We start from the raw sequence: 26,319 nt of genomic DNA on the forward strand, positions 1-26,319 counted from the left end.
TGAAGCAACATCTCCGTGGGCAGCGTTTCCAGACGCTGACAGAGACAGACGTAACTGGTTAGGAAATCGGGAACCACATTTCTTTGGACAGGGCATGGATGATTTGGTGCCACGTTGGAATAAATGTTTAGACAACTACGGTTCCTTCTTCGAATAATAGTGTGATACCATACTTCAAACATAGTAAAGCTTCATCGACGTATCTCTGTACGCTTTTCTGTAAATCAACAATTCACCTTACTTTTTGATTCACCCTTGTACTTAATAAAATTAGACGCAAGTGTATGTGTACCTATCACTGTTCTGCCCAAAGTAAACTCTTACGTTTTGTTGTATTTATTGTTCGGGAGGGGAATTTGGTCTTTAAGGACCAAATTAGAACAGACTAAAGAATTACTTCTCATAGGAAAACCGTTTCACGTAGGAGTGTGACACTTGTTATGACAAGATGTGCAAATTGCAATGCAACTATAGGGCTTTTACTGGATGCTTTACACTTGTCCTCAGCAGTAGAACAAAAAGTAGTAAGGTAACTAACGCATGCAATCTAATCTACCTAACCAAATCTTATCTAACGTACCTATTCGTATTTATCATAAAACTGTTTTTTTTTTTAAAAAAAAGTTTAAAAAATGATGAACTTGGGAGTCTCCTATCAAACTAGTACTATAATTTCAAACTGGATAGGTTTAAAAATAACGTTATCCCAACCCCACTTTAAAGTTGTTCTGTTATACGGAACACAATCTTGTATATATATATATATATATATATATATATATATATATATATATATATATACATATATTCCCCCTTCTACAAAATCCACAAATAAATCACTGATCCTATTATTATTATTATTATTATTATTATTATTATTATTATTATTATTATTATTAAATTACTGCTAATAACTACATTTTTCGTTATTTTCCAGAACACAAAGACAAAAATTATGTACGTTAGCCTAAGTTTGTAAGGATGTGAAGAAGCGCAATAAAACACCATCTATGTTTTGCTATCAAGTAATATCTAGTATATTTCATCTTTAGATCTTTGGGAAATTCTGATTCGAACTAAAATAGGACATTATTTGTAAGGAACTGAGACAAGGGGCTCCACAGAGCTGAGCTATTTTGCAGGAAATATATTTTATCCTCAAATCAAAACAACTATATCTTATACAAACTTCCAACAGTTCAATCATTCGTTCTGTCTCAAACTCTATAATTTCCGGACAGATCATAGTTTTCTAACATATTATACAGCTAAATCACAGAAATTGAAGGATTCATATCCACTATATCCAAAAAAGCAATTCACAATCATTAGAATTTACTTTTGAATATTTTTCCCTTTTCCGACTCTTTTCCACCGAATATGTAAAATCTTGACAAAAATTGTACTAACCTTTTGTATTCCTAGTAGACTGAAATAATTTCCGATATTTCAGATACTTTTAGCGAGTGTTTCAACATCAGTGAAAAATTTTTCAGTTTCTATAAAGTAATGTATTTTAAAGAAAGAAAAGAAAGGGAGCATCAGATTCCTACATGTTCCATAACTGTATTACCCAGTTCTACATTTGTTATTTTTATCTTAACAGATATTTGAAAGTATTAATTTATTCTTGAAACTCGTCTTGATATGGTCTTCTACACTATCAAACGACATCCATGAAACTAATACGAAGTTCAGTATAACCAAATCACATTCTCATTTATGACGTTACTTCGTACATAAATTGAAAAACAAAACAAAAACCTGATGTTGAAACAAAAAGCATGAGAAGATCTTCCTGCATAACAAATTTAAGCCATTGTGGTTCTTAAAAATGAAGACTTGCTAAAAGCATCCGAAATATCAGAAATTATTTCGGTTTACTAGGAATACGTAAGGTCATTACAATTTTTATCTTGTAAAATGTATTCCATATATCTTTAATAATAATAATAATAATAATAATAATAATAATAATAATAATAATAATAATAATAATAATAATATTTGGTCTAGGAATTAATTCGTGCGGTTGGTACGCACACATTGAAGCTGTAGTACAAACAGAAAATACATAAATACCTTAAGAAAAATATTGTCCATCGCTAGCCACCACTTTCGCCCATCTGTCAGGCAATGTACGGATTCCGTGGCGAAAGAAGTCCTCATCCTTGGAAGCGATCCAGTCAGAGACCCATGTTTCGATATCTTCTGAAGAAGTAAACCGCTGTCCAATCAAATCGTTGTTCATGCAATCGAACAAGTAGTAGTCCGAAGGAGCAACGTCTGGTGAATACGGCGGGTGGGGTAAAACTTCCCATCCGACATTTTCTAAATAGGTTTTGACCGGTTTTGCGACATGTGGGCGAGCGTTATCATGTTGAACAATAAGTTTATCATGTCTGTTCTCCCATTCTGGTCGTGTTCTGGCCAGAGCTTGCTTCAAACGCATTAATTGTCGTCGATAACGTTCTCCATTCATAGTTTCACCCGGTTGCAGCAGCTCATAGTACACCACACCTTTCATATCCCACCATATGCACAGCATAACTTTTGCACAGTGAATATCTCGTTTTGGTTGTGATGGACCTGGTTCACCTGGTTTCACCCAGGCGTTTTTTCGTTTAGGGTTCTCGTAATGGATCCACTTCTCATCACCCGTAATAATTCGATGCAGAAATCCCTTTCTGCTCTGTCGCTGAAGCAGCAATTCGCAAATGGTTTTTCGTCTTTCAACGTCTCTGTCTTTCAATTCATGTGGAACCCAATGTGACATCTTTTGAATCATTCCCATGGCTTTCAAGCGTTTGGAGACTGTTGTTTGATCAACGCCTAATGCTGCTGCAAGTTGTTCCTGCGTTTGACACGAATCCTGCTCGAGCAATGCTGTCAATTCTTCGTCTTGAAATTTTTTTAACTGTCCAGCTCGCTCTTGGTCTGCCAAGCCGAAATCACCACTTCTAAACCGTGCAAACCACTTCTGACACGTTCGCTCAGCTAGAGCATGATCACCATACACTTCCACCAAAATACGATGACTTTCAGTCGCACTTTTCTGCATGTTAAAGTAATGCAGCAGGACACCCCGCAAAAACACTTTATCAGGCACAAATTGTGCCATGTTCACTTAACTACAAACTGGTGTTGTTGACGCTTTAATCCACTGCCCTATACTACGAACGATACGCGATGACAGGGGTTTGCAACACATGTGAGGATACACGGAACTGTGGGACGCTCCGTTCGTTGCGCCATCTCTTGTCCACCCGCACGAATTAATTCCTAGCCCAAATAATAATAATAATAATAATAATAATAATAATAATAATAATAATAATAATAATAATAATAATAATAATAATAATAATGTTTGAAATGTTTATTGGGAACAAACAGCATTACAGCCACAAGGGCCCCAAAAAAGAAAAAGAAAAAAAGAGTTTATACAAGTATAGGGCGCATGCAGATAGACATAACATACAACTGATCATACAAAAATTGGTAAAATGAAATAAAATATTGGTTCAAAAAAAAAAATAAAATAAAATAAAAACATGCAATGCCTACTAAAAAGTGAAAAATACAAAGAAGCATAATTATCATGCATTTAAAATAAGTATCGCGAATAAAATACAAGAATAAAACATTATTCGCGGTATAGTTGAAACTGTTTACAAAATATTAAAAAAAAAAAAAAAGGTTTCAGAAAGACACTATAATAATAATAATAATAATAATAATAATAATAATAATAATAATAATAATAATAATAATAATAATAATAATCTATATATATATAAAAAATTGAAAATCACTATGTTTGTGACTCTAAATCTTCTGAACCGCCCGATCGATCTCGAACAAATTTGTAACATGGATGAGGTTCAGGCCTGAGATCGTTTTTATGATTTAAATTTGACGGAGCAACGTAGGGGAGGAGAATGTGGGGGAGATATATAAAAATCAATTTATATAAGACTGAAAGTGACTATTTTTGTAAATTAATAACTCTTGAGCTATCCGACCGATCTCAATCAAATTTTCAAGATACATGATTTTCGGATCTGGAAACATTTTTGTAATTTCACTTTAATGGTAGATCCTAAGGGTAAGGAGGGGGACGTATAAATAAAAACTAATAAAACCTAATAATTTTTGAACCACCCACTAACCTCGATCAAATTTTCAACATATATGAGGGTCGGGCTTTGGGTGTTTTTAATCGTTTCACTTTGACGAGCCAACCTAGGGGAGGGGGAAGGGAGAGATACATGTAAAAACAAAATAAAAATAAAAATGACTGCTTTTGTGACTTCATCACTCTAGAACCACCCGACCGATCTCAATCAAATTTTCAACATACATGAGTTTAGTGGTAGGGATTACTTAAGGCTATTCAGTTTGACGATGCAACGTAGAGGATGGGGAGGCGGAGAGAAATTTAAAAATGATCAAAAATGACCGATATTAGAGTTGAATCCATAGTTTTCGGGGCCGATGAGAGAAACAGTGACACCTCTGATGCTGCTTCAATCCAAGTTCAGCCTGATAGTTGGGGAGGGGAAGGGTACAACGTAGGGCAGGGGGATAAATATTTAAAAGTGGTTGAAAATGACTAATATTCGTGTCGAATCCATAGTTTTAGGAGTAGCTGAGATTAACAGTGACAATTCTGATGCCGTGTGTCGCAGCAAGGAGGAGGGGAAAGGGGAGGTGTATATATAATAATAATCGAAAATGACCAATATTAGTGTCTAATCCGTAGTTTTCTGGATCATTCAGATGAACAGACATTTCCGATCCGGTTTAAATCCAAAATCAGCCCCGCCACTTGGGGGAAGGGGAGAAAGAGATATATAAAAATGATCGAAAATGGCCACTATCACTGTCGAATTTATAGTTTTCTGGGTCGCTTAGATGAACAGTGATACTTTCGATCCCGTTTAAATCCAAATTCAACCCCGCAACTTGGGCGAGGGGAGGAAGAGATATTTAAAAATGATCGAAAAATGACCGATATTAGTGTTGATTACACATTTTTTAGGGGCGCTGAGATGAACGGTGACACTTCCGATGCCATGGCCCGCAATATGGGGAAGGGATATATATATATATATATATATATATATATATATATATATATATATAAATGATCGAAAATGACCAATATTAGTGTCAAATCCATGGTTTTCGGGGTCGCCGAGATGATGAATGATCTTTCCGATACTGGTTAAATCGATGCCATTTAAAACGAAAACAGCATATTTCACGGGTACTACACACATGAGATACGGAGTTGTGTATTTAAATTTTCACTTCAACACCAGGGAAGCGGGTAATATATGCTAGTAATAATAATAATAATAATAATAATAATAATAATAATAATAATAATAATAATAATAATAATAATAATAATAATAATAATAATAATAATAATAATAATAAAACAATGTGGATGTCTCTCATCAGCTTTTCGCAGTCAGAAGTGATGACCTGTAAATTGATGCGATGAACATTGTCATCTAGTCAACCACAGTCCTCCATTGGCTGTACCATCAGTTTATCATTACTATTATATTTATAAAAAATACTATTATATTTCGAGTTTTCTATTATTTCTAACACTTCTGGTTTCATTTTACCTTCGACCCACCACACTCACATTTCAAAAGCCTCCAGTCTTTTCACTGCTGTTGCGTAATATCCAGGTTTCTGCGCCATAAAGTACAATAATCCATATGAACATCCATATGCTGAATTGTGGCAGTTTAGAGTTTTTTTTTTTCTTAACTCTTTATTCAAGGGTCAACAAAACAGTTTTTTTTTCTTCTTTCTAAATGCTTTCACGATTCCTATCCTTACTTCTTTTACGCCCCACGGTTATGCCGGTTAGGCTAAAGGAGACGGTGATGATGAGTAATGAATGAAATGGTGGAATGAAGAAAGTGGGAGGAAACGGGAGAACCCCGAGGAAACCCACGCACACGGTGTTTGTCCACCACAAAGTTCACTTGGCGGGGGCTGGGATCGAACCCGGGACCCCAAGCACCAGAGGAGAACGCTCTACCACTAAGCCACCGCGGCCCCAGTATCCTTACTTCTATTTCACGTTGACTTCATGTCATTCTCACTAATATGTTCAGCCAATGCATCGAAAATTATATTCATTCTGTTCATTTTTCTCCCCTTCTACTTCTACAGGGTGATCCACACAAAAGTCGCAAGACAGGTAATACCAGAGACGAGTAAATAATTGTGTAATTCTCCTGAGTAATTCTAGCTGATGCCGGTGTGCTTGCGAAGTTGTTTAGCACTTCGCGAAATCTGCTTCTGTCTGACGCCGCGATGTGATGCCGGCCTGTCGCCCAATGCCCAGTTATTTAGCTGGAATTCTCTGCCTATTTATGTGTGGTGAACAAGTCGCGTCAAAAAGATGGTATTTTCCATGTAGCAGCAAATTATGATAGTGAAAGAGTCTGTGCGGATGGGGTCAATTAAGAACACAAAAGAGGCTTCATTTCCAGGTATTCAGGAATAAAACCACATGCGAAATGCTGAATTCAGAATTTTGTGCAAAAATGGCGTCCAACTGGATCTTTAGTGAATGTGAGGAGACGGAAACTACATATCCGAACGCGAGGTCTCACGATGCCTGCAAAAGTCGAACAGTGTGCTGACGTCTGAAACTGAAATAATATTGTAAGTAACATGTGTCCAGGAACTGAAGGAGCTGGACACAGGTGAATGGTGCATGAACTGCTTACAGAAGAGAGCACAGTATGCAGGGACTCGCAGTCCCCTTCTTCCCCGGATTTTTATATCTGGGGATGCCTAGTGCAGAAGGTATGTTAATAACCTTTATACCCTGATGAACTGCAGCAAAACATTATCCAAATCATCCGGAGCGTCATCTGCGAAAAGCTACAAGTGGTGTCAGTCAATATGCTGCAACGTGCTCAGAACTGTCTCGACGTTAACGAGGGCAATTTTCAGCATCTCTTGTAACATGCAGATAAGCCAGTGTTTACATGTTCTACTCTTTCAGCCGATATTACATGCCGGACTACTTTGATGTGGGCCACCTTGTATATCTTATACTAACTGGTTCGTTCCGATCACAAATGCTTTTGAATTTCTACATTTATTTTTCTCTCTTATATTTAGCAGATTTTTCTCAAGTTTTCTAACACCTTATTGATTTTATTTTCAGATTCCACAACAAGCGCTATATGTAAACTGTACACATCCCATTATTGTACATTTTTGGTTACAAAAACCTACAATGCCTTCTAGAGTATAAGTCCAAAAACCGAACTTAGATCCTTACGTCCTTCAGATCTGTGCTTACAAGGAAAATTATTTTTTCTTCATTCTGACATAGAGTAACATGTATAGTCTGACAAGAACAATAGGCCATCTGCACGTTGCCGCTAAGAAAATAAATAATTAGCATACTGAAATGACAAAAAGAGATATCTATCTATCTATCTATCTATCTATCTATATATATATATATATATATATATATATATATATATATATATATATATATATATATATATATATATATATATATATATATATATATATATATATATATATATATATATATATATATATATATATATATATATAAAGAATGAGTCAGAAAAAACCTGGCCACTTTCCTCCCTCCATATTTTCTAGTATATAAGATGAACATTGGCAGCACTGTGCATAAGCAAGGGCAGACTGTCGATCTTACTCACGAATAGATTGTCAGTTGTGAAGTGTGCATACTGTGGTAAAGAACGATGAGTCAGTTAGAAAAACGAAAACTAATTGTGAACAAATACCTCGAAAATCCAGGTATGTCCTTAAATAAATTAAGCAAACTCGTAAAATACCCTCGGTCTACTGTGCAAAATGTAATTAAAAAGTACGCACAAGATTTAACTGTTGAAAGAAAACCTGGCTCAGGTAGAAAACCGGGGACTAGCCAACCGAAGCTGGAGAAAAGGGTTACTGCATTGCTGCGTCAAAATCCTTATTTATCGGAAAGAGCAGTTGCTGGTGTGGTCAAAGCGTCCCAATCTACAGTGCACAGATTTAAGCAAGGAAAAGTTTACGATCTTTCAAAGTCCAAAAGGTACCTAACCGAGACGAAAAGCAAGAAGTGACGGCAAAATCCAGAGCAAGAAAACTCTATGATCAGTACCTTACTCAATATGGATGTTGCATTATGGACGACGAAACCTATTGTGTCGCTGATTTCAGTCAAATTCCCGGAAAGGAGTAGTACGTGGCACTGAAGAGGAGAGATTTGCAGGATAAATTTAAACAACGGAAGGCATCCAAATATCCCAAACAATATTTGATTTGGCAAGCTATTTGTTCATGCGGTAAAAAAAGCAAAGCGTTCATCACAACAGGGACAATTAACGGCGAAATTTATACGAAGGAGTGTTTACAAAAACGCTTGTATCCATTTGTGATGTCATACAGTAACTCTGTTTTCTTTTGGCCAGATCTTGCTACCTCTCACTACTCCAAAGCAGCCACTGATTGTTATAAAGAAAACGGTATCGTCGCAGTTCGAAGAGAGGCAAATTCACCAAATTGCCCTGAAGTTAGGCCAATTGAAAAATATTGGGCCCACATTAAAAGAACATTGAAAACATCAAAAGGGAAGGCGGCTGACTTGAAAACTTTTCGTCGCAAGTGGACTGCAGCTGCCAATCAAATAACAGAAGAAGATGTGCGAACTCTTATGAAGCGGATTAAGAGTAATGTACGAGCATTTTTCCATAATTAGTTCTTTATAATATATTTTGTGTGTTTATTTTTTTAAACTTTATAGTCAACTAAAATATGCAAACGACCTTTCTTCTTTTCATTTCTTTACCTACTTTTTTGGTCAAAGTTACTGGCCAAGTTTTTTCTGACTCATTCTTTATATATGGGTCATTCCACGTCGAACTGAGCCTGGGTACCATTTTACAAACATTGATATAAAAAAACATTCAGTACGTAGTCATGTGGGAGAAAGTCTCCAGGTAATGATACGAGAACATTTTTCGCGGTGAAATAAAATTACGTCATCTGGCTTCGCTGAAATCAAAGGTCTGCGTGGGAGCAACTACGGAGTGAGAATAGTCTAATGTTTGCACCCATGCAGCAATCAATGTGTTCACGTGTTTCTTAGTTGTTTGTTAGTGAGGAAAGAAGGCAGAAAGGTAGAGTTTATTTGACGTTGTTCAAGCCACATACATCTGTTAGGAAAGTGTGAATGAAATATCGATTGTGTTGTGTCCCGTCCGTTACGCTGAAAGGTAAGAAAGTTTATTATTATGTTGACGTTCGTAAAATTAATATTTGTGTTGCTGGTATTAAAGAGTATTCAGGTAGTAAGTTATAAATTACTAACTGTTGTGTGATCATGTGCTATTGAAGTTCACGTATTGTTCTACTAAAAAAAAATGTCCCGTCCGTTACGGATTTCAGACTGTCAGTGCATTCTCATTGTTTCCTTTCGTACAGACGTAGGGTCAAGGTTATTCTTGGTTTACATTAATGTAAATTATATTATAAGTGCTTGAAAAGAAAGAAAAGAATATCAGCATTTCATTTAATGTTTACTAATCTGATGAATATAAAAGTATAGTTGTGCTTACAATACTTCAGTTCGTACTGTAATTATGTGGTTTGTACTGGAACTGTTATGAATATATAGAGAGCGATAAAGACAGAGAAAGAGAGAGATAAATAGAATTAAACCAACGACTACATTTCTGAACGTGCGTTTTAATAAACGCTCTTTTATTATGCATTAGTAAGGTTAGTAAATCACGCGGACTGAAATAGTTCAACCACGTAATGGCCCCTCTACTATATGTCATGTTTCTTTTTCAAATGTGCTTTAGGGACCCTATTCTTTATTCAGGGGGCCGCGGTAGCTCAGTGGTAGAGCGTTCATCTCTGGTGCTTGGAGTTTTGGGTTCGATCCCAGCCCCCGCCAAGTGAACTTTGTGGTGGATGAACACCGTGTGCGTGGGTTTCCTCGGGGTTCTCCCGTTTCCTCACTGTTCATTCTGGAATTTCATTCATTTCTAATCATCACTATCTCCTTTAGCCTTGCGGGCATAACCGTTGTACGTAAAACTAAAAAAAAAAAGTCTTTATTCATTCACAGTTTCCAGAGAGAGAGAGAGAGAGAGAGAGAGAGAGAGAGAGAGAGAGAGAGAGAGAGAGAGGTGGAGAGATAATAAATGTAATTTAATTTGTTGTTTTCTTTATTTATAATTCATTTGCTTTACATTTAATGATGTGTATTAAAGGAGTTCATGGAAGATGATACTACAACTTGCTGCTATTCTTTTCAAGGTAAAAATGGATAGAAAGAAAGAAGCTGAGAAGGCTAGATTAAGAATGAGAAAATACAGGGAGAAGCTGAAGACAAACAGTCAAGAATGGCAAACGCATCTAAGGAAGGAAGCTCAGAGAAAGAGAGAAGCCCGTGCTAAGGAGAAGGCGAGAATGGCAGGAAATAAGAGACTATTGAATGCAAAGAGGTCTATGGAAAGGGTAAGAAAACAGAAATACAGAGCAAGACAAAAGGAAAGTTTAGAGAAAGAACATATTAGTGTGTTAAGTGACCTAGGCTCCTTCTCGTGTCCACAATCTCTTGGAAAGGCAATCCAAAGAGTTAGGAAGGCTCTGCCACAAAGCCCACGAAAGAAAAGAGCTGTATTCAAGAAACTGCTTTCGGATACTCTTCGAAATTGCGATTCATCCGTGAATTCGTTGACCAAAACAATAAAACCATCTGGGAAAAGAATGTCTACTGAAGATGTACGTACGGTTGAAGCATTTTACTGCAGAGATGATGTAAGCCGTCAGTCTTCTGGAAAAAAGGACTTTAAAAGTGTTAAGTGCAGTGATGGTGGTAGAATGAAGTTACAGAAACGTCACATGATGATGACAGTTAAAGAAGCTTACCGTCTGTTTACAATTGAAAACCCTGCGGTTAAGATTAAACTCAGCAAATTTTATGAACTACGACCGAAGTTTGTGTTACCGTCATCGAAAATGCCTCATAATATTTGTGTGTGTAAATATCATTCAAATTTTACTTTCATTATTGAAGCTTTGGCGAAGAAGATACCTTGCTTTCCCTCCACCAGCAGTGACCTTATGCAAGAAATATGCTGCAATGTGGGATCCGAAAAGTGCATGACAGGATTATGCGAAAGCTGTAAGGAAATCATTTCCTTATTGCCCGAACCCAATGACTTTAACTTAGGTGACAGGATAAAATGGAAACAATGAGGGATATAGATGGCCGCCTAAAGCAAGTATTTGTCGAGGGGTCCGTAGTTGATGCTATAAATGAACTTCAAGGTCAACTGACAAATTTCAAGACTCATTATTTTGTGAAAAAGACACAAGAACAACATTTTGAATATAAAAAAAAGAAGCGTGGAAGAATGTGAAGCAGTGTTACAAGTGGACTTCGCAGAGAATTATACTACTCTAACCCAAGATGAAATACAAAGTGCACATTGGAATCATGAACAAGTTACAATTTTCACATGTGTTGCATGGGTTAAAAATCATACCATCTCTTACGCTATTGTGAGTGATCATGTGTTTCATGATAAGGTTAGTGTGTGGTGTTTTCTGAAGATAATTATTGACGATCTTCGATCAAATTTCAATGTTTCTGAAGTGTCTATATTTTCTGATGGCTGTGCCGCGCAGTTTAAAAACAAGTTTAACATTGCAAACATGTGTTACATGGAAAACGATTTCGGAGTACAGGGAGAATGGAATTTCTTTGCAACATCCCACGGTAAAGGAGCTGTAGATGGTGTTGGTGGGACTTTAAAAAGAACGGTCTGGCAGAGGGTTAAAGAAAGAACGGTGATGGTCAGCTCAGCCAAAGAGTTTTTTCATGTTGCTTCTTCTTATTGTAAAGGGATAAAACTCTATTTTGTTGACACTCGAACAATAGACATGCAGAAATCCGTCCTACAAAACAGGTGGAAAACTGTTAAGGCTATACCACACATTCAAACCAAACATTACTTTAGGGGCATCAATCCATTTCAGGTTGTAGCTGGACGAACAGCTTTATCAGAGCTCCATGCATATACAGTGTTAGACGAGGACGATAGTAGTAGTAGCAGCAGTAGTTCTGATTTGGATTTGAGTATGTTTAATACAAAAGAAGCAGTAGAACAGAAACAGTCTTTTTCTGATGTGTACTCTGACGATGAAAACTTAATTTTTTTTTCTACAGAATACGTCTATGGTCTTTATGTTGCCAAAGTTGTTGTGTAATAGACAATCCTATTAGTTACAAATAACGTTACATCAGTAAAACTATGTTCATATCACACATATTGTAAAACGTGTATTAGAAATTATAACGTAGTATGTATAAAATATGGCTTTTGAAACATAGGACAAATTGTCCCGTCCGTTCGCTATACTATGGTTAATCAATCAAGCAGAACTCATGTCCAACAAACCAAATTGACACAATATGTTGTGTAGCAGTAGTTGAAAGATCAAGACGCCTCGTACTATATTTAATATTTGCAAACTTCTTAACAATTCGCAGAAATTTACACTACCTATTTGACAGTTGCGAACCACGTCCAATATGTGTCCCGTCCGTTACGCTCCATAAAAATATTAACAACTCAGTTCATATCTCTGACAATATTCTGAAATTAAGCTACAGAAAGCCTATTTTACTTACGTTTTCCCTGTTGTGTATATTACATTTATAATTATTAAGGACAGCTAGAAAATTAAACTTCATTGTACTTGAAATATCTATGAATGTCCCGTCCGTTACTATGGAATGATCCATATATATATACATAAAAGTCAAAACCAGCATACTGGGCGACACAGGATAATTCAAACCTGTAGGGGAGAGAGAGAGGGTTAGGTTAGGAATTAAATTTCTGACCATCGACATCTATAGCCATGTTTGCCCGACATTTACCTGGGCTGTACCCAAAAAAGACACAAATGCCCATGATTCCAGCTTAAACGACGAGTTTACATAGCTCGAAAATGCCATCTATGAAATGACGCTGATGATCACAATTGAATCAATATCGCAACAATACATTTCGCACCCTTACTACAAAAGTGCCACAAGTCAAAACTTGTCAATTGTAAGTTATGTATATACTGGGATTTGTGAGCCTGCCTTCTACATGGCAATATAAGAATCACGCCTCTAGCTCTCCTAGAGGCTGCGTTAAAGCGTAATTTCACTAATGAATAACACTTAAAAGAATGTATTACCAATACTTTCAAATGTGATTTACTCAAAATTAACTTCTTTGAGTTGTGGCACTTTTGTAGCAAGGGTGCGACTTAGCATTCTCTATTTAAGCCAACACATAAAGTTTAAGCATGCCCTCCCCCCTCGAATCTATCTTGAGGTTCTGGCTCAGCTCCCTCAAGAAAGAAAAAAAAATGCTGAGTATCACTTGTTCGTATGAATCTTTACTTAACTTCTCTTCCATGTAACTTATTATTATTATTTTTATATGGGAGAAAACCTAAGATTGATTCTAGGTATGTTTGCAGTAACAGAGAGAGGAAAAGAAAAAAGTGGTATTGAGTCATTGATAATTATGCTGCGTTTGGAATAATCACTCTCAATTAAAATGGCAACATGAATTGCGTCCAAGTAATGTAACGATTTCTCGTTAGTCGAGTATATGGGTATATATATATAAAGGGTGTTTAAAAAATCCCTAGTTTTAAGTATAAATTTAATTGGGAAATGAATGAAAACTTACATCAATGAGTACATATCATGAAAGAGAATTCCTTCAAGTTTTTTTTAATGTTGGTAGGCTTCAACGTGGTGTAGACTTCAACCAAATGTATGCGCCTGATTTTAAATTATCTGCTGCATGTTGTGCATTGATTGAAAATTTTCTTTCTAGATTTGAATTTATATGAGAGAAAATCAAAACCATTTTAACATTTTTAACCCATTTTACTCTGAAGTATCCAAGTCTTCAGCCAAAAGTCAGCTAAACACTGGCCAGTTCTAGAATACTGATTCATAATTGTTTTACAACTTCGATTCGAATAAAATTCTTTGAACTCCCTCACAGCTCTATCTGGCCTAATGTAATCTAGCTAATTATTTTCAACTAGGTCAGCTAAAAAAGGCTTCACGCAATTCACTCCAATATCAGACCCTGCAGAAACATTAAGATCCAAACACGAAAGAGCTCTAGTTAATATACAATTTAAAGGTGACTTCTCCAGAAGTTTAAGATCAAATTTCTGTAGGTACTGTCTGCAATTTTAGGGAAAATCTAAAATGTTCAAATCCGTTATTGGTTGACATTTCTTAAAGGAGTATGTGTAGTAAAACCAATGTCAACGCTTTTCACAGGATTTTCTTCGTCTTCTACATCAATTCGTATATATGGGCTCAAAGAACTAAACATTTCTGGTTTTACAAACTTATTTTGCATTACATTTTTATTACGTCTGATAAAGTTTCGTAAAGAAGTGGACTGAAAGGAGAGTCAGTTTGAAATTTCAGTTCTACTTCTGAAGCAAGTGATTTTAAAAATGTAAGTTTAGGAATAAGGATTTTATCTTCTTGCAACATATCTAACATTATCTGATAGCTCGAAAATCTTGGAACTTTTTTTTTTTCCCTGACACGCTGAATATGTAGATGGCTCGCTAGGTAACACTACTATTTTCATACCAACACAGAACAAAATTAAATGGAAAATAGGAGTGTACTCGGCACGGCGTGCTGGAACATTCTTAAGCCATGAAGAGCTTTTAAAAATTGAACGATTCTCCAAGTTCGTTACCTCAATTGCAGCCTTAAATGCTTCACGCAAAGTTAGTAATTCACAGTCTCTTATATCAAATGTTAGAGGATCATTTGGCGATGTCTTGATATCTGACTTGAAGGTATGCAAAAATGTAGTTTACATTAAGGTAATCCATTGATATCTGAATCATCCTTGTAAGTTAAAGGATAAAAGTGCCTCTTTAAAAGAGATTCAAAGGTCAGAAGCTGGAGACTTTCCTAGAAACGCCCATGTCAAAAACGCATGCACACTTGCCCTTTACGGTACTCCAAATCGCATATTTATGTCTCCCTCACGAATTGAATTTGGTCCCTTCTAAAGTATAGTGATAACCCATAACTAAAGCGAATGTTATTTTGTCACATTGAAGCAGCATTTTCCTGGCAATCTCATTGGCTGGGAACATAACTAATATTTTCACATCTTTAGCAACAGTGCGCATTAATATATGTCATTACACTTTGAATATCCATAATAATTATGCTTTTATAACGCTTTTTTTGTTTCGTTTTGTTTTTTACTACGAATCCCTATATATTACTTTCTTTCGGCCCTGACCTCGTACCACTTGCAACGTTGAATCCACATTTGAGTACACAACATCATCAGAAACCTTTAAGTTCTCTACAGACAATGTACGAATGAGATAACACTCTAAGTCGGAAGGTACTGGCTTGTTTTCTTGATTCACAAAGGCATACATTTTGCTAATACTGAAATGGACGTGGCAATTTGCATATGCTTTTTACCTTTCATGTGACTTGCTACCGCTTGCTGTTATATGCTACTCAGCAAAAAGACGCTCTGCAAATGTTGCAGGATGCAAAAGATTTGTCACTTGGTACTTTCCGAACTCATATTGAAGAATTATGTAACAACCAGGAAGAAATTTACGTGGTTTTGATACTTGAAAACTGAAATGCTTTTCATCTGCACAAAAACAATGGATGTAACGAACACCACAACTACATCTCTTTACTTTCAATTCTGCCTCCGCAACTTGAACATCCACGCTAAACCAGAAGAAAGCTGCTACTATGCACTCGGCCCCTCCGCTACTCGACCGCCATTATATACAATATAAAGTCGTAAACAAAATTCAGTTATTGACGACTGCATTAAATATTTTTCTTCTGGCACGTACCACCTCGATCAATTGGTACTCTATAATCAATCTGCATTTGCTACTTCTTTTCCTTTTTGAGCCACAGATAGTTTTTGTATAAAATAACAAATTCTGCACAAGCATATACTATCTAATAAATAATAGCGTTACAGTTTCGGTAAATATCTTTGCCTTCGTCAGATAACGAGTCTGATGAGAGCAAAGATACTTTGCCGAAACTATAACGTTAATGTTAATTTGGGATAGACGTATCCCATATTTAAAGATCAAGAATCTGATTAATTTAGCCCGGCTATCCACCGAATATTGACCCAATGCATACGCTGATATGCAACTTTACCATTTAATTTCGTACACTCACAAGCACTTCCAAAATAAACCTTTTTTTGAATTAAAATACATTATTGAAGCTTAAATAGGAGTAACCGTATTCCAAAATCCTTTCATTTGTGAGATACGCTATCCTCATTTATTACAAGACAAGAAATTTCGACAAAATAGAAACTAATGGGAACGAAAAAAAAATAGACAAATGGAATTATGCGAGCGTCAGAAATGAATTTCTCACTGCATCGTTGATTCAATTACATTTTGTGGATGATTCACTAATATGATATTCCACTGCACAAGCGAAAGCAAAAGATAATGTGCACAACCACAGAACATACGTCTGTTACATATCATTAGTGAAAAGCAGTTAAGTTTATAACCCAATTAAAAAGCAAGCACTCAACCACATCTGAAATAATCTTTTTTTTTTTTTTTTACTTTAAAAGTTTTTAAAATCCCGTTCTTAGCAATTCAAAATTCTCTGACTCTTAGCAGCAGTCCCTAACTATTCCCGGTCTTTTCAAATTCTCAAACTTTTTCTGATTTTACCCGGTTTTCTAGGTTTGTCGCCAACTTGCTTAAAGTAAGGATTCAATGTTATTAGTGTGTAAGTATATATACGAGGGTGGGTTGATAAGTTCTCAGCCTCACCAATAAAACAAGTAGATAGGAAGCGAAGCTTGGTGTTTTTATTCAACATATTCCCCTTGTAATGCAATGCACTTTTCGCATCGCTGCTGCAGTACTTGCAGGCCAGACAAATAGAAGTCGGATGAATGCTCTGCAAACCAGGCCTTGGTTTGTGAAATGACGTCATCGGCGGCATTGAAATGCGTTCCCTTTAAAAACATTTTCAATTTAGGAAAGAGATAAAAGTCTGATGGAGCCAAATCAGGCGAATAAAGTGGATGTTCCTGTATTTGAAACCGTAGGTCCTCCAATTTTTGCAATGTCAGACGTGCCTTGTGTGAGGGCGCATGGTCTTAGAGGAAGATTACCCCTTTTGACAGTTTTCCATGTCTCTTCTTCTTTAGTCCTGCTTTCAGTTTGTCCAAAAGAGATGTATAATAAGTTGCATTGCTGGTTTCACCCGATTTCAGATAATCCAGCAAGATAATCCAGAAGACCGTAGCAAGGACCTTAGCAGAGGAGCGCTGTGTCGCCATTCCGCCGATTGCTGTTTCGTCGTGGGATCGTAGAAATATAACGAGGTTTCGTCCACTGTTACCAGCCGTTGCAAAAAATTGGCCTTATTCGCTTGAAATTGGGACAGAACTGCCTTACTTGCCTCCACCCGTTCACGCTTCTGATCTGTGTTCAAAAGTTTCGGAATCCATTTTGCCGCGACCTTCCTCACACCCAAGTCTTCATGGATAACTTTCCACACCCGTTCATGATTAATGCCCACTGTGCCCTTTATCTGTTTGAGTGGGATTCGGCTATTGTCGAGATTCATCCGATGAATGGCGTCAATCATCTCGGGAGAGGTCACAGAAATTGGTCTGCCACACCTTGGATCATCGTTCAGACCAAACTACCCACGTTTGAAGTTCGCTGCCCATTTCTTCACAGTGGCATGCGATGGTGCCTTGTTCCCCAATGTTGTGACAAGGTCGTTGTGGATCTCCTTCGGCGAGAGTCTCTTTAGGAAGAGGTACTTGATGAATGTACGGTGTTCAAATTTACTAATTTTTGGGATGTGGGTTGACATCCTCACTTTGGACCTGAAAAAACAAATTTAAAATTAGTTTAGTCAAACCAAATTTTGCACAGAAGGTTCACAAATTATAAGCCTCATAAACGTATATAACTTTTATATCTAGCTTTGTTTGAACCTGGATACGCTGAGAACTTATCAACCTACCCTCATATATTTTGTCTATGTTATGGGTTTCTTTCCTTATCAAAAAAAAAAAAAAAAAAAAAAATAGTAATAACTGTTAGGTTTAAATATTTCTTTTATCCAAAGGTCCCGGAAGATGATACATTAAAAATTATATAATATATCATGATTCGAGATATTTGTAGCGCACTAGATATGAGTTTATATTAAAATGTCATTGTGTCCCAAATATTCAAATATGGAGTATTAACATTTTGTATTCAATATAGTAAAACTTTCAAAATTATTATTAATTAACTTTAGGTTTCAATATTTTCGTTGTCGAATGTAATTTCCATGTGTCGTTGTTATTATTATTTTCTTTCAATGTATTTAAGTAGGTTATTTCAGTATTGAGGCATGTATTTTGTCGTTTTCATTCTTCTGTAATGTTTTAGTTGGAAAATCGAAATTTGAAGTCTTCCTTAGAAACCCCAAAATTTTAATTTCTAAATTCTTCGAAAATTAATTTTATTTAAGATCGGCCATTTTTACCTTGTTTAACAATTTCCTTTGTCTTGCGTAATCTTCTCCAATCGGCAGTATAATTCTTGCAGTGTCTAGATTGTTGACGTGTAGATCTCTAACTGGTGGGCGTCTTTCATGTGCAGTAATTATTGGTCCATTCTATTCTTGTTACCTTACGATTCTGCCAATCAGTATTTCCGATGGTGTAAGTGTGTGTGGTCGATATATGTATTGTTTTTAAAATATAATGAATATTGAAATTGGCATGAATTGATACAAGTCAAGCATAATTTGAATTGGTGATCTGTGGTATTTACAACACAATAATCAAACCGAGATTGACTAGTGCTTAAAAGGAACGAACTATTCGAAAAACTGAAGAAGTGACGCTGTATGTTGAGGTCATATTGGGAGCTACCTAAGCAAGAACTTACCAGCAACTACTCCAAGTTTTGAGATTGTTAAAAAAAATTATGGACTAGGGTACGCCTACTCTATACGTGGTTAAAGAATATTATATGTAAAAGATTCATTGCCACTGTAGTTAGCCCAATGTAGACATTGAAGTCCTAGATAAATATTTCAGGAAATTTCAGGAAATCCTGTATCCTGACTGCTGGTTCCAGTATCATTATTCATATGTACCTTCCAGTTCACAGTCCAGGTAACAAGTCAAGTGAGTTATAAATTTACTTTTAATGTGTGTAGATTTGCAGTGTGGTGAAAGTGTCGTCTATATACCGTTTGTGGTGAAGTTCTAAATTGCCACCTTATTCAAATTTCATTATTATTATTATTATTATTATTCATTATTATTATCATTATTCATTATTATTGACATTTATGTCTAGATCAAAGTATTTGATTTTAATATGTGTTGGTTCACTTTTTAAAATAGGTCATATTACGAAGAGTCGTTCTATTGAAAGTTACAACTGCTATTGTTCATTATGTAGCTTTCTGCGATCTTTCTGAAAGGGGAGAAACTAAATTGTCACAATACTAATCTTACGTATCTTAAAGTACATTAAGTCGAAATTTACTTTACATTAAAAATATAATAGTGAATACCATATCATTAACGTGTGTAGTTTTGGCCCTGCCTAACCACATATGTACTGACACCTTTCTTAAGTAATGCAACATTGGAAGTTTAGTACATTATTTGCGAAATTATTTGTCTCGAATGTTTTTATGGTATAAAACCATTCAACATTGTGCATATTAACGAAAAATTTGCCAAGTTAATCTCAATCTATCGATACTCTTTTATCACCAGTAACTGAAATTAGTTTCCTCTTCAATATTAGTATTTACTGCGTTTCTTAAACCCATTATTAATTTATTTTATTCATCTTTCTCCATTATATCGTCATGAGTAGTCTCAAATTTATGTTCTAACTTTCAAACTCCATTTTTGATGAATGTGGAACGTGCCTCTCCAGTTCAGATACGTCCTCACAGAACAAAATATCTCTGCGTGTTCAATAGTGAATTTAATTTTGTGAGTGTATGATATATAAAGGCTAAAGTAGATTAAGTTAAAGCTTTTGGTTAAGATTTTCTATTATTATTATTGTGTGATGTGTGTCATTATTTAGTATATTGTATTATATTGTCTGAATGCTCGAATATAAAACCCTGTAGGTTAACAATAGTGAGGTTACTCTAATCTCGAATGGCACAATTACTACGTGAGCATGTCTGCGTGCACGAAATAAATATTTGAAGTTTCATAGCTCTGATAACACTGCAGAAAAGAGAGTTAAATTCTGTTCTGTAGTGAGTGATGTTATATGGTCTGAATAAGAAGGTAAAAGTTTCTGCAAAGTCGAATGCTGTAAAGACAGTACATATTGTTATGTAATTGGAAGAGAACTTATATTTATCTGAATCAATCTTAATGTTAAAATTTTCGTGTAATAGATTTTGAAATTCATAGAAGTCAAGGAATAAAAACTGTTTATTTTATTATCACAGACCTTGAGTTTTTATTATTATTATTATTATTTTAAGTACCGGTGATTTGTAAATGTATGTATCTACAGCTTCTTAGTACCTCAAATAAACAGTTCGATTTCCAAAATCAATTTTTATTTGATGAACAAAGCTCATAATATTCTTCGGTATAAAAAAATATTTTGGTATTTAATCATATTTACGAAAGGTTTAGTGTGATGTTTGAATATCTTGAGAGAAACCACAGCATAATAGTTTGTTCACTATTATCACATTTAGGTACAACTAAGTATTCAAAAGTAAATTTTACTACAACCGGGGATAGGTATATCCGAAAAATTCCAAATTCATTCTGGGTGAGGTTTCGTGCTTTTGTTTATTTGATTTTCGTTGCGCAATCTTAATTTAAATTTCTTTTCTTTCAACATTTTACTTTATGTATTTATTGTTCTATTAGGGTAAACTAGTGTTAACTTTTTAATTCTCAGAGGGTTAGTATTTTGTGTGAATGGTTTGGTGTTCGCAAAATCCTTCACCGATTATAGATATTTTCAGAGGATTACAGATAACAAACTGGAGACCTTGATGCTGATGTCTGAGTTGACGTAGAAGCTGTTCTCAGATTCTTAATGGGCTGAACACTTTTGTTTTCCGGGGACATATGGACTGCACAAGTATGTTGTCGATTGTTGATGCACAATCATTTTAGCCAGCACGTTGTGTAGACATGAATATGCAGTATATTTGAGCAATTCATGATCTACAGGAAGGCGAACGTCATAAAACATCTTAGTTATTTAGTATTCACGTTTTATTTTATTTATTTATTTTGCACATATTCCTTTGTTTTGAAATTTACTCTTGCATTACATTCTTTTTAAATTTATTTATACTTTATTCTTTCGAAATACTCTTGTATTTTAAAGTAACCTAGTTTATTTTCCTATTTATGTATGGGAAGTTTATAGGACGACTAGAACAAAGAATGACTGTAAACCTCAACTAAATTTACGTCAAAATCGTGAGGTAAATGAAAAGCTATTTGAGCCAGTAGAATCGGGTTTCTACCTCTACCAGTACAGTTCATCATAATTTTCTTCTATTATTGATAGCTCAGTTACTACATATTTAGAAGTTTCCATATACAATGATGGTTAGGAAACTTCGTCTTGATGTAGGAATTATACTATTAATATTATCCACTAATTCTTTACTATTCTTGTTTTCTTTTCATCATACCTTCTACAACGTCAAAGTACAATTTCTTCTCCACCAATTTTCTAACATCTTTTTAATTATTTGCAATTACATTCTTTTACCTTTGTTATTCATAATGCCCCTTACCGATTTATCGTTTCAAATAACAGCTTCTCCATTCTACTCAACAAACGAACTTCGGAAAACTTCAGTGGAAGATTTTTTTGTCGACTTCTCGTAATGCCCAAGTTTATGCTCCGTACAATGCAATACTCATCGTTTAATTTCTTTTTGTAGTTCTTCATTCAGTGATTCATTCAAATATATTCAGGAGAGTACGATTGGTAAGGTGTACATTAGTAATGTCGTTAATCCTGTCTTTCGACCTTATCTAAACACTTTCTGGGAAGCTGCCAAATGAACTCAATGTACTCTACCCAGGTGAATTCAGTGTGAATTACGATTTCTATTCTAGTCCGCCAGGTCTTCAGATCTAAGCCTTAGCGAGCACGTGTGGGTTGTGATAGGATGGGCCCTGACCATCAGCTTGCTCCGAAAACGACGCTCTTTCAAGACCTACCCTACATCATCTGATCGGCTATATGTCCGAACAGTTGTGTGATTGCTTGGGGCAGTCATACGTTCTATAAAGATGAGCACTGTAACATGTTCAGAGCTACGCCATGGGTACAATTTTGGAAACAGTACCACCTACTTCGCGTTGTATACCAACTTTACGCTACATTCATGAATTCTAATTGTGTGTTCTTACGCGAATGTGTCAGGGTAGTTCTACAGTTCTCATATATTTTATCTTATTTTGTAGCTAATGAAATCTTAACTCTCTGTTCCCTTGACGACTCCCTTGTCATTTGATTACAAATTCCAAATATTTTGTCTTCTCTTTTTTATATAATTAAAAAAAAAAAAACGCAAATTATTTACGCTTCCATTCTTCATTACGCTTACGTGTATTCTTGAACTTGTCCTTCAGTATAGTAATTTCTTTCCGATTCTCAGCACATTCATTTTTTATACAATTCAACGTATTCTTTTCATCATCTCATGTTATATTTCACTCGTTAGAAACTCGTCTGCGTCCTTGATTTCTATATTGTAATGTTCCACATGGTGTAGTGCGTAAACAATTCTACACGTCAGTGTTTATAAACACCACCACGTGGTTTAGCAAGAGGATTCCATACAACAGAGGGATCTACAATCACCTGCAGACGACGGGCTTCTGACCCCTCCCACAGAGCAGACGATATCAACGGAGCAGCAGCGCCACCGCCACCCAAGGAACCCTATAAATTGGCTGGACGACGGCAATTTTGTACCAGTTTTCTAGTGACCCTCCTACTGTTTGCCACGGAACATTAGGAGTAACCTAACCCAAGGCATCTAGTCTGCTACGGGACTATACCTATCCTATCTCCTGGCTTAGTCTGCTATGGGGCTCTATCTGGGAATCCTAACCTCAGCCGCTTAGCCTGCTACGGGGCTCTGTTGACCACTTAACCATCCCTCTGCTTGCTACGGAGCATTGGGTCCCTAATTCCACTCTGCTTAGCCTGCTACGGGGCTCTGTAGAGATCCTGTCTGCGACCTCACAGTCAAAGATTACCTGTAACTAACCTTGCAAACTTGGAGAGATTATTTGTACAGTACTTTATAAAAATACATTTATATAGTGGAAATTTTATAATAAAAGCCGGTAGTGGGAGTCGATTCCGGACGCTCTATTTATTAACGCTCTACCTATAAACCTATATGGAACAAAGTTTTACAATATAGTCGTAGTAGTTTTTCCTTCTACCTTTCTATTTCCATTGAACTTACCTCCATACATATTATCCAAATTTCTATATATTTCCTCTTGTCACTTGAACTTCTATTGCATATTTCCGTATCTTTCTCGATTTTCTTTTTTAATTCGCAGTTCAACTTTCTTTACAGTATTTTACATTCTTCAGTGCAATTTTCTTTCCATACTTTTGTTTATATAGTTTTCCAAAGTTTCTTCTATAACCCATGCTTCGTAGCTGTGCTACCTTCATGATACCATACCTTTACTTGCAAAATAGAAAATGCTCACACATCGAATGCATCTCACAACGAATTAGTTCCTGTATCCACTTTTTCTCAAATCATATTCTCTTCTTCAAACTCCAAACAAATCTGTTTTCACTTTACCACCTTTAAACGTTTTAGTATATAAACTTGTCCTCTATTTTTCTTCCTACTGAAAACGACTCCAGTTTACACAACTTCACCGTTAAAAAGATTAGCAGTCTCATTAAGGAACTTAAATAAGTTCTCAACAGGTTCTCTGAGGATATTTACATTACTGCAAAAACTGGACTTGAATTGTCAATTGAAAATAATTTCACAAATTCACATCTGATGCCAACAAAAATATAAAACTTACTTTCAGAAGAAATCTTATTGACAAACAATTCAAGCGAAAATAAGTGTTCAACTACCTTAGTCCTAAAATTCACAAAATTTGCCAAATGTTAAATCTGCCAGTGGAACTAATGTTTACAACAGAAAAAAAAAAAAGGACAACCATACAGAGCATAAATTAAAGACATATTGTCGAATTCCGCAAAAATATTAATGTGAATAGTGTATTTTTAAGAACAGTAAATTGATGGGAAATACATGGACAGTTATTAAGGAAAAGAAAACTTAAAACAGGAGATGTAAAAATAAGGATCCGAGGCGATACAGTAGTAAAAATAGTGTTGATGACATTCCCGGAGATGAAGGAAATGTTTAATTCATGTAGTAAACACGAAGATACAAAGTGTGTCACTTTTCTTATCCTGGTGTACTTAATAAGCTTCTGAGAGATTATTACGATAAGCATTCTGTTTGCTGCAAGTCTCATTTCTTAAAGAAAAGATATAGAATATAATTTACATAAATTTATGTAACAAACTTCGATCATCGTGAAGTTTATATTTTGAACACGAGGGGGAGAAACGAAACTTTTTTTTTACCCTGCAGCACACAGTGTTTCTACTATAATACGATATTTATTTATTTATGACTTATTTTACGTGACGAAGTTAAGGCTCTGCAGTCTTCTCCAAGCACTTAACCACGTGCATACTTAAAAAAAAAAAAAAGCACCAATATATAGGAAATATTAACAATTACAAAAGAAAAGTATTGAACCACATAAAAAAGAGTATACTACTTAAGTAAAAAAAAAAAAAAAAAAAAGGTAAAACGAAGATGCCTCATGTGCTACCAGTATCCTTATCTTTACTTAAAAAAAGGGAATTTACAGACTTTTAAAATTTGGCAACTGTGAAAACGTTGTGTATTAATTGAGGTAAACTGTTCCAGAGGCGTGTAGTACTTACTGTGAAGGATTTTGAGTATGAATCAGAATTATGACTGGGTATGGAGAGCAAGAAATTATCTTGTGATCTTGTGCTTCTAGTATGAAAGTCTGATAAATATAAAAATCTACAGGCTAGGTACGATGGTTCTGACGTAGTAAGTATTTTGTACAATAGGGTAAGATTATGAAAATTTCTTCTTTCAACTAACGTCAGCCATGACAGTTTTTTTATAAAAAGATGTGAGATGTTCCCTGTAAGTTAAATTGAAAATAAATCTAATGCAGGCATTTTGCACTCTTTGCAAGCGCTTTGATTGATTTTCTGTTAGATCAGAATAGACTGAGTCGCAATAATCAAGATGTGCAAACACCAGTACCTTGACAAGTTTGATCTTCAGAGATATTGGTAAGGAAATTCTTAGTCGATTTAACGTATACAGGGCACCAAATGCTCTCTTACAAACTCCATTTATTTGATCTGACCAGGAGAGATTTTGATTTAGTATGACTCCCAAATTTTTGACAGTTGTGGAGAATGGAATAACAGTATTGGATAATTTTATATTTGGGAGCTGATAGATATTAATAGAAGAGAGAATTCTTGGGGAGCCAATCAAGATGAACTGCGATTTTGTTGCATTTAATTTTACCCGTGAACCGTAGACCAGTCGCTGATTTTGTTTAACTCGATATTTATTTTCTCAATCGCATTATTAATATCTTGTTCGGGAAAGGAAGCATATAACTGAAAATCATCAGCGTAAATATGGTATTTACAATATGTAAGAATTTTAGGGAGATCATTAATGTAAAGGACAAAGAGAAGGGGACCTAGTACTCTACCCTGCGGCACTCCACTATTGATACAATGCCATGTCGATATGTGATCCTGATTGATCACTACTCTTTGTTTACGTTCGTGAAGGTAAGAATGAAACCATTTAACCACTGATTCAGAAAAATTAAACAATAATGATATTTTCTGAAGTAATATCTCAAAATGAATCGTCTGAAATCCCTTACTATAGTCAAGTGGAGTAAGGAGCGTCAGTTTTGTTATCAATAGCCCATCTTATATCATCCGTTACGTTTACTAGTGCAGTGCATGTGCTATGATTACTTCGAAAACCAGATTGAA

The 26,319-nt window shown here is 35.5% G+C and overlaps 1 protein-coding gene across 9 annotated transcripts in view; it reads right to left on the reverse strand.

The window, feature by feature from the left end:
- The window catches only part of rdgB (retinal degeneration B), a 461,056-nt gene that overhangs the window by 429,932 nt on the left and 4,805 nt on the right, over window positions 1-26,319 (reverse strand). Inside the window, exon 2 of one of the 9 annotated variants that reach the window (XM_081771511.1) lies at window positions 12,749-12,918. The exons of the other annotated variants lie outside the window; for them this stretch is intronic. The gene's annotated coding sequence lies outside the window, so the exon portion shown is untranslated. The remainder of the gene's footprint in view (window positions 1-12,748; window positions 12,919-26,319) is intronic. 9 annotated transcript variants of the gene reach the window in all.

This window comes from Thermobia domestica, chromosome 9 (assembly GCF_964235325.1).
Source record: "Thermobia domestica chromosome 9, izTheDome1.hap1.1, whole genome shotgun sequence".
Taxonomy (NCBI): Eukaryota; Metazoa; Arthropoda; class Insecta; order Zygentoma; family Lepismatidae; genus Thermobia; species Thermobia domestica.